We start from the raw sequence: 10,308 nt of genomic DNA on the forward strand, positions 1-10,308 counted from the left end.
TAAAATTCACAAATATTGTCTCCTGTGTGTCCCCTACATTCTCTTATCACATTTGATAGTCAGCTCTCTCTTCTTTTATAACATTCTCTTGTCAGTGAATGTCAGTATAAACATAGCACCTCCTCCCCCATTGGTTTCCGGATACTCTGCTCAGGAAATTTCACACGTCATGGTGTTGACCCTCTCTGCTTTCTTCACAACAGTATCCAGCTGTGTTAGTCATCTCAGGCTGCCATGGTATTAGACTGGTGGTATAAACAACAGAAGTGTATTTTCTCGCAGCTCTGCAGGCTGGACTTCTGAGATGAGGGTGCCAGGGTGGTTGGTTCTGGGTAGGTTGCTCTTCCTGGCTTGCAGATGGCTGGCTTCTGGCTGTGTCCTCACACGTGGTGGTGGGAATGGAGGTGGCAAAGGAGAGAGTGAAGGAGAGATCTCTTCCTCTTCTTGTAAGGCCACAGTCCTATCCGATTAAGGCCCAATACTTTTGACCTCATTTAACCCTAGTTACCTCCTAAAGACCCTCTCTATCTCCAGATATGGGTTAGGGCTTCAACACAGGGATTTTGAGGGAACCCAATTCAAGTAAAATGATGTCATACTCTAAAGGACACTCCCCCATTGGAAACACTGTCATAGGGGAATTCTTCTATTTGTTTGGAAGGAAGAAAACGATCCTTTCTTTAGCACCAGCAAATTTTCCCATTCTGTTTTCAGCCTCAACTACTGGCTTCCAAACAAAAAATCATGGAACAGAACACATGATTAGAGATTATTTCTAGAGTTCTCTTCAATGCTTTATTGGTACTGTAACAAACCTGGGATTCCCAGAAGAGTGAGAACATTTACTTGCCAACAAGGTAAATGCTTACAAAGCAGCTCACTGAGTTGTACACATGAGAAACAACTATTTCCTCTTGCTTGAAAGAGATGAGTTCACATCCACATTTAAGAACTTTTTTCCTTTTTTATTTATTATTATTAAATTAGGTGTGGTGAATGGATAGCAGGTTTTGAAACTTTGCTTCTGAGCTATTAATGAAACAAGATGAGCAAGTTATTAAGTTTGAATTTAAAAATGAGATCAGTTTTCTCTAGCCTGTTTTGCTCAATGGTTAGTGCATCAGCCAGCAGAGTGAAGGATCTCGGGTTCAGTTCCTGTCAAGGGCACCTGCCTCAGTTGCAGGCTCAGTCTTTGGCCTGGTCAGGGCTTGTGCAGGAGGTAACCATTCCATGTGTCTCTCTCACATCGATGTTTCTCTCTCTCTCTCTTTCTCTCTCTCTCCCTTCCACTCTCTCTGAAAAGCAATGGAAAAAGTATCCTCCTGTGAGGATTTATAAATAATAATGATAATAATTAAATCATTTTAGTAATGGCATCAGTAAATACAGCTTAGATTAAAGATAATATGGATAATTTAAAATTTGAGGAGCTAAAAGACCAAAATAAATCAGTATGAAATGTTACTACATACTCACTAAAAGCTTTGTAAATACAGACATAATCTCTTGCAGATAGAAAGAGCTTAAGTGTTTATTGAATGAATATTTGTTGATTCACTTAACCCAGTGACTCACTCACTGACTAACTTGAAATTTCCCAGTTACCCAAGATGGCTCAGCGGTTGAGTTTCGACCTGGGATCCAGGCGATCAGGGTTCGGTTCCCTGTCAAGGGCACATGCCCAGGTTGCCGGCTGCAGCCAATCAATGGCTCTCTCATCATTGATGTTTCTATCTCTCTCTCTCCCTCTCCCTTCCTCCCTCTGAAATCAATAAAGATACGTTTTTTTAAAAAAAGAAAATAAATGGTCTTTACCTTTAAAAAAAAAAAAGAATAACCTCATGAGTATGGATATTGCCTGAAGGAGCAAGGGAATGGCAAGTTCATGTAGATTTACTCAGCTACTCCACACGTCATTACCGACACATTCTCTTTTAATCCTCACAATAAATTTGCAAAAACATATTATTCCATTTTATAGATTAAGAAACTGAAGTTCAGAAAAATTGAGTGATTTGAATAACTTTGCAAATACAGGAGGTGCCAGTGCTACCCTATGTACCAGTACAGCCTGGATCTTCCTCCCTTCAACATGTGCATTCTTTGAGTGAGTTTACTTAAGGTGCTTCACAGCGATTTCTCTCCACCTGTTCTCCCAAAATAATCTTTCTCATAAGCTTACTGTGGTACTGTAATAAATGAAATTATTATTCTGTGATCATTTCCCTTGAATTAAGGAATTGCCCCTTTTGAAGGTTGTAACACATTTAGCGTGGAAGGTGATTAATACATTGAGGGATTTGAAGATCATTTTCCAACAAGACCAACAATGGAGAGCAGGGCATGATTCGGGGCTGGATGCAAAGTGGGGCTTAGTTCCAGTTTAGGATGCAAGGAGGTGCTTGGTGGGGGGTCGGGGTGGCCAGGCGATGGGGAATCAGAAAGTAATATGAGGATCTTAGGGAATTAAACACGAGTGGGTGGAGAGTGCTTAAAGTGGGGGTAGAAAAATTAAGATTTCTTTTTTGCGGAAAAAAGCCTACAACTTTGCTAACTGTGTTGAATTACTGTAGTAAACCTTGTATAAACTAGAGGGTTTTGTTGACATTCTGAGAGAGCTGTTTTTGGGAAGGAGGGGAGAGCATGAGCAGTAGGCATACATATGTTCACAAGAATGGCTCTGGATTTGATAAAAATTTGTTCCGCCAACATGCAAGATAGCTTTTCTTATTCTCAAACATTTATAAGGACCTTAAATTTTATGTATGGGGAAAGTATATTAAAGGTTTATAAAGGGATTTTCTAAAATTACACAAGACAAAGTGTTCATACTAGTTTGCAGTTAAATTAGCAACACATACACTCTACAACACTTTGAAATCAGGAGAGAATGGGGAATTGAGGCATAATTATTGAAGTTAAATAGCACTAATCACAATAACCATGTTGTCAGAAGAGGCCATGTAAACAATGGTATAAGTTAGGTGAATGGAAGGTGTTCGATTTTCAGAAAAGATTTTTAGAAATGATGGTGGGAAATAAAAATAAGAAGGAATAGGCTCATGGAAACATGCCATCTCTTCCTATGACAGATATCAGAGAACGATGGCCCTAAGCAGGAGAGAGGAAGCTGAAGCTTCTCTTCAGGTCAGCCTTCAAAAGAAGATACTGTCTTCACCGAGTGTGTCGTCCCTGGGGCCAGACTGGCTAAGAAGGCAGCTTAAAGACCACAAAGTTGCTTTTAGTTTGGGTGTGCATTTCTCAGGCTACTCCATAGAGTTTGCTTGTTAACTTGAACTGCAGCAAGTTTCTGGGGGTCCTGTTTTCCCATCTTGTCACGAGACAGATTCTTTGTAGTCCGTCTCAGACTGCCGTCAATATTTCATGTTGGCTTTTCAAGTTTGCACAGGAGGAGATGAAATTTGGTCCAGGCACCAAATGCTGAATGTGGAAACTACATGGCTAACCAGCCACAGTGGTGGTGGATGGCCGTTCTCCCAAAGCTTTTGTGCTGTGTGCTTGTGGATTGTGATGGACTCTTCTGTGATTCGAGTTTGTTCAGATAATGTCCTTCCAGGAGCTTCTTACTGAAACAGCCTTCGTAGACATATGTCCTCTATTTTATGAATATTAGCACTTAGTCACCCCCAGGACAGAAGAGCAGCCATCCTACAACCAACCACCAAGAATATGTCTTTCTGCTTAATGTTGTGGTCTCCAACATCTAGTTTTAATTATGATGGCCTTTTTTTTTTTTTTTTTGCTTGTGATTCCTTTATTTAGTGAAGATAGTGTGGCAAGAGGTATAGGCGGTGTACATATCCACATGAGAACACTAGATCAAGATTTTTACTTTTAAACTTTATAGGTTTATATAAATCTGCTTACCATATAAGTGATGTATTGGACACATGTGGGCTAGCATGATTTTTTAATTATCTTGGATATTTGCTTGTGTGGCTAAATTCTAAAAATGTTAATTTTGTAATTAATTTCCAACACATTGCTTGGAAACAGTGAATAGTTTTTGTTATAAATCACCCAAGAACTTAGATCACTGAACTGCCTGGATGTGTCTTCCCAGTTGGTTTCGGAAAAGTTACTTATCTTTGATTCCCATTTCCTTTCTCTTCAATTCTCAATATGGTTTCTATCCAGGAATTCACAGAAATCGCTGTGATAAAAGAGAATGATATTTTTTTCTGCTGTCATCCGTATTAGCCTTGAACCGTATCGTCTTCTGTCATTTTTTTTACAGGTTCTCCTGATTTCTTTCAAACTTCCTTTGGTCTACTGATGTGTGGCCTTGGTGTATGGCCTTTGGTTTGGGCTTTCATCATTTTCTCATGTGAATGCACTTTCCCATTCTTTCTATCATCTCTGAAATGTAAAATATGCCACCACTCATTTGGCTCCCATGCTTTTCAGACTCTGGCTGTGGGTGCATACCTCCCAGAGTCTCAAATAGTGTTTCATAATGTTTCCCAGAATATCCTTTGTAGAATATTAATTCTTACGGTACCTCCTTGGGTCAGCTGGGGTGGGGGTGGGAGGTTCCTTGTTCCTTTAGGTGTCAAGTTTGGGAAACAATAAATGCAATGTTCCTATCACATAATAGGTGCTCAATAAGTAGTTATTAAATGAACAAAGGAATGAATGAGTGAACATGTATAATACACATTAGCATGTGCTTTGGGAAGTTCTATAGTGAAGAAATGTTTAACTTTGTTACACCCAGCAGTTTTCAAACTTTTTTCCTCACAAAATCTTCTCTAGTACACCACCTACATGTGTCTCATGGAACTGGTGTTGCACAAAACACACCTTGTAAAACCCTGGCCAAAAGGGTACAACACAGCAGCCACCTCTCTCCTTCCTCCAAACCTCAGCTGTAGGCTGAGCTCAGTCAGCCCCTTCTCCTTGCCTGCCCCACATGCAGACCAGTTTCTTTATTCTTCTTGCTAATGCTGTCCTCCCTCTTCATTGGTTCCAGTTTGAAATAATCTTTCATCAATTATACTCTCTCTGCGTCTTTTTTTTTTTCACATTGTCTTCCAGATCTGATCTGAGAAGCAAGAGTCTCAAGGACTCTTATCTGTGGGTATTATTTAAGAGATTCTATAGATTGGACTCACTATATTAAGTACTTTTTATTCAAATCTTTCAAAAAGACATTTGTAAGCAGTGTGTAGCACATAACATACATTTCAGCCATGACATTCTCTTCAACAACAGATGAACCAATATTAATGTCCTAAATTGCCCTGACTCACTTTGTCTGAACTCCTTCCTCTTGACTTCCTCTGTTAGTGAGCTAAAAGGACTCTAGCTTCTGAAATTTAGGAGAAATAACTAAGGTGCTTAGAACATTTCCTGTGTTTGCCATCAATCTTAACAGCCTTGAATGCTTCTCTCAAATCTAGTCTTTTCCTGACTAATCTGAATAAGGCCTTTGGCCCTTCCTATAGGTTCAGCTCTAGGTGCGTTTGTTTAGATGTGGGGGTTGGGAACGCAATCAAATTTAGGACTAGAGGATATTTATTACAGCTGTGCCTTCAAAGGTCATCCAACATAATAGGGTTTTGTGTTAGTGGCTCTGGAGCCATGTTAGGGGACAGAGGTGAGAGGAAAGGCGGGCCTCTGAAAGGAGAGTGTACAGTAGGTAGACTTTGCTTCTGTTTCACAGATTGACTATTGGTTGGAAAAAGGTGGGAGTGGGGTCCCATGGCTAATGACAGATTGGAAGCGATTACAGTAATCAGAATATTTCTGAAAGTAAAAACAGGTTCAAAGGTGTTCTGTGGGCAGTAGCATTTCTTTAAGAGAAAATGGGGAACTGTTACATTGTCAACCTGGCGTAGGCTCTACAAGGCAGCTCGCTGGTGTTCCTCTGACTCTCTCACTCCTTGCCTCGGACCTTCCTCTTCTCATTAGCACCTCCATCAGAGTGGGAGCAAGGAAGTGTTCAGACATGTGCCTGTTTGCACATGTCGTTGTGTTAATGCCAGGACAGACATTCTATCCAGTTCTATAGAAAAGCCAATTTCCCCCCATCGGTAAGGTATTATTTTCTTTTTTAGCATAGTACGGTTTATTGCCAAGTGTCTCTTAACTGTACATTACAAATAGCATCTGATTAAGAATGTTCTGGATGGGTTAATTAGTGTGGTGACTATTATTAAGCAAACTGCTTGTTAGTATTATGCCTATTTGATCTTGGTATTGATGTGAAGTAATTGACCATAGAGCTACATTTAGGAAAGCTGGAATAAAGTTTTTTGATTTCTATTATGGCAATAAATTGTTTATATTAAACATGTCTATGAAAATAGGAGTTTCGTGGCACAGAGAATCAGTAGACTCTGTGTGGGATGGTAGATGAGGATTGTTTTATCTTGTTGTGGTCTGTTTTTTAGAAATACTAATACATTTGTCCAGCTACTTCAAGACCAATTCTGCTGAAACAAAGTAGTAAAAAATTATTTCAGCTTACTACTGCAGAGTATAGGAAGACTAAGGTGATCTTAACTTCCCAAACCTGAAGGATGTATTTCTTTTTAGATTTAGCTAATTGCCTGAGTACTCCTTTGGGTAACAATTACTATATATAAATAGACTATTAAAAATATGAGAAGATATTATAAACAAGGAAAGCATAGCATGTAACCACATTCTTTCAAATAATGGATTATTATCTATATTATTTATTGGTATTTTGTCCAGTCCTATTATTTTCCCTAGCTATAGCATTTCCATAGGGAATTTATTCCATGAGCTAATAAATTATACCGTCAGGGAGTTTTTCTTGAAATTCAGCTTAAATTTTCCTATTCTTAATTTCATCTCATTACTCCTAGTTATACCCCCTTGTAGCAGGCTAAATAATTATGCTCTTTCCTTGGAGACTCCTATTATGTACCCCTCTAGTTGTCACTTAGCCAAGCTATTCATATTTAGCTCCTTTAATCTGTCCTCATAAATCAATTCTTCCATTGCCTTAATCATAATTATTGCTCTTCTAAGAGCTCTCTAATTTTCCAACATATACAGCTATCAGGTGACCCAGATGAAATCCGCATTCGCGCAGCATCCTGCCCCCTCAGACTTGGTGTCTTCCTTCCCTGTACAACAGGACCCGTGACGAGGTGGCATATCGGTTTACTGGTCAGATCAGCACAGGCTCGCGCATCGTCAACCCCAGACAGTCTAAACAGTGCTCTCCATGTGTCCTGTTTGCATGCAGGTTTGTTTTTATTTTGTCAGTTTCGTCACATCGGTGAGCCGGGTTTTGGGTTACTGTCCTATTGGTACCCGCATCTCTCCACCTCCTAATTCACCGCCACCCGTCAAGTCAGTCGTCACGGCCTGTGTGAACAGGGCGTTCTGTTCATCCTCTAGAACATCCAGGGAACGTGCTGAATAAAAGCAGGCCTAGCACCTTGCCCACAGCTAAATTCCTCCTCAGTTCCCAGTTCCCATTGTTTACAACCCTTTAGCCAACCTCCCGTCTCTTTTAATTTGCAGTTTTGCTCACAGGCTGGACAATGTAAATGGATTTTATGACTTAGATGGGTCATGATACTGTTTTTGAAAATGAAATATGATGTTTTAATGCTCATCATTTTTTTTTAATTGTGAATTCTTGGTGCACTGAGCTTGTAATTCTATTAAAACCCTTTGTACACTTTCCTGGCATTCCTTATCTGACTTAAACAAATAGGTTACCTCAGTTGTTTTATTACTGTTTTGCTGATATGTACAGATGTTCCTTCTCTTACTGTTTGTTCCATTTGCTTAGGTGAACTTGAAGGTATTGTTATACTCTATTTTTGTTTTACTTTTTGTGTTTATCAATGGGAACTTTTCAATTGATGTTTAGCTCCTTAGAATTTCCTCAGTATTTTTAATTTGTATCCGGAAGCAAGTTGGTTAGTTCCCTTAAATATTTTGGACCTCTGAGATCTGAAACTGTAATCTGTATATTCCCAAGTTTCTTTCCATTGTAAATCAGGAATTAAGTTATTTTATTAGGGCATACCAAGGGGGTTAGCACCATTCTTTCCGTTTTCTCTATCTGCATATAATCATCAACTTATTTCTTGGTTGGGAGGGCTCCTTATAAATTCAGGTGATTTTTTTCAAAAGGCTTTATGAAACAAGAACAGAAGCCCCCTCAATAAGCTTTTTGATTCTGGAATGTACACAGCATATTACAGCCAGACTTTGTCTTCAGCTCTCAGGGGAACCCCCACCATTCCTTCATTCCTTAGTGTTGCTCACCAGCCCCTCTCTCAGCTCACTTCTTAAAATCCAACTCCGTACACGACCTGGCCTAATGCTTTGGTGGCACACCTTAGGTTCCACACCTCCCACCTGAAACTGTTGTTTTTCAACTTCCTTTTTCTCTCCTTCCCTCAGCTTTGTAAGAAAATTTGGTTTAATTCTTTTACAAGGCCCTACTTTCCCCACATACACACCAAAACTCCTGCTATAATTCCGCAGTGGGTTTCTGCTTTCATCTTGTAAGACTTTGTTTCATCAGCATCCTGTTCCCTCTGTAGCAGGTATCCACAAGTGAACCCTCAAGTGGATCCCCTGTGTACACTCGCGCTATTAAAAAGAACTTACCTTACCCTGGCTGGTGTGGCACAGTTGCTGGAGCGTCAGCCTGCTCACCAAAGGGCGGTGGGGTGGATTCCCTGTCAAGGGCAGGTACCGGGGTTGCAGGTTCCACCCTGGCCCCCAGTTGGGGGGAGTGGGAGGCAACCAATCCATGTGTCTCTCTCACATTGATGTTTCTCTCTCTCCCCTCCTCCCTCTCTCCCTTCCACTCTCTCTAAAAATCAATGGAAAAAATATCCTCAGGGGAGGATTAACCAAAACAAACTAACAAACAAACTCGCCTTGCCTTCTCTGCTGTGCCCCCCCCCTCTTCTTCTCTGTTCCCACCTCTCTTGTGCACACACCCTAACCTGCAGTCTGGTTTCTGCCTGCTCCCTCCGTAGGAACTGCCCTTGGTGTGGGCACTGATCTATTATGTAACAAGGCCAAAAACTCCTGTGGCACCTGTGCAGTGTTTCACTCCCTTTTTACACATTCTTTTGGGGCTCTTAATTCACTTCATTTGTGTGCTATTATAGTCACAGATTCCCTTTCTACTCTTCAGTTATTCCTTACTGCTCTCCTCCCATGGCTTTTCCTCCTGTGCTCTCCGTTTCTCCCCTTATTCAGCAATTCAAGGGAGGGGCTGAGTCTCTGGATGGGTCAGTGACTCAGAAAGCACTTGTTATCTGGCCCAGTCACCTCTCTAGACCTCAGGTCCCAGGGCCCTGCCCCAGCCTCTTTGGGCTGCATGTCATTCCCTGAAGATTTCATGTGCTTTCACACTCCTTTCCTTTGATCACACTGTCCCCTCAGTCCAGAACTCCCCCTCCTTGCCTTTCAAAATCCTTCGACTAAAACTCTCTTTAAGGCTTTCCTGCTTCCTAAGTCGGAGTTGATCTCTAGTTCTCGGTTTTAAAGGTTAGAGCGTCCGTTCTTTATGTACCATGCCCCCCCCCCCCCCCCCCCCAGTTAGTGGATTGTTCACATCTATCTCCCACTCTGTCTTTTCTGAGCACTACTGGTTGAATCCCCAGTAGATGATGAACTCCTTGATTTCATTGCAGATGCTTCTACCGTTCGTTATATAAAATATACTTCACGAAATATTAGCTAGGTCGATTTAATGAAAAGTCATGTGAGCAGAAATGCCCAGTGTTCAAACATTTTTATGGGATAATGAAATAAGGCTTAAAATAAGCCCTGGGCACACGGTGCCTGGACAATGAAGCCAAGCTCCAAAAGGATGGGTGGAGGAGCCATGGCTCTACTCTTACCTTCTGTGTGTGCGATACATGCTTTACAGCCATGGACATTCTTTGGAAACGATTCAAAGACAATTGGGTCCAATTTCAGATTTTTGAACTTTTTCTTGACGGCTGCTACTTTTTGCTCTTTCTCTGGAGTTTTTGCTATGTCTTTATTTTTTCTCAGATTTATACATCGTCCTCACTTCCTTATAGAAAGGTAAGGGATAAGTTTTATTTTATTTTATTTTAAATATATCTTTATTGATTTCAGAGAGGAAAGGAGAGGGAGAGAGAGAGAGAAACATCAATGATGAGAGAGTCATTGATCGGGCCCGCAACCCGGGCATGTGCCCTGACCGGGAATCAAACCTCGATCGCCTGGATCCTAGGTCGATGCTCAACTGCTGAGCCATGCCCGGCCGGGCAAGGGATAAGTTTTAAATAGTGTCTTCACTAA

At 40.9% G+C, this 10,308-nt stretch overlaps 1 protein-coding gene across 4 annotated transcripts in view; it reads left to right on the plus strand.

Annotated features, from left to right (window-relative positions):
* Positions 1–10,308, plus strand: part of QTMAN (queuosine-tRNA mannosyltransferase) — a 336,827-nt gene that overhangs the window by 269,906 nt on the left and 56,613 nt on the right. The gene's annotated exons all lie outside the window — the stretch shown is intronic.

The sequence above is a fragment of the Miniopterus natalensis genome, chromosome 8, assembly GCF_054644295.1.
Source record: "Miniopterus natalensis isolate mMinNat1 chromosome 8, mMinNat1.hap1, whole genome shotgun sequence".
NCBI classification, from domain to species: Eukaryota; Metazoa; Chordata; class Mammalia; order Chiroptera; family Miniopteridae; genus Miniopterus; species Miniopterus natalensis.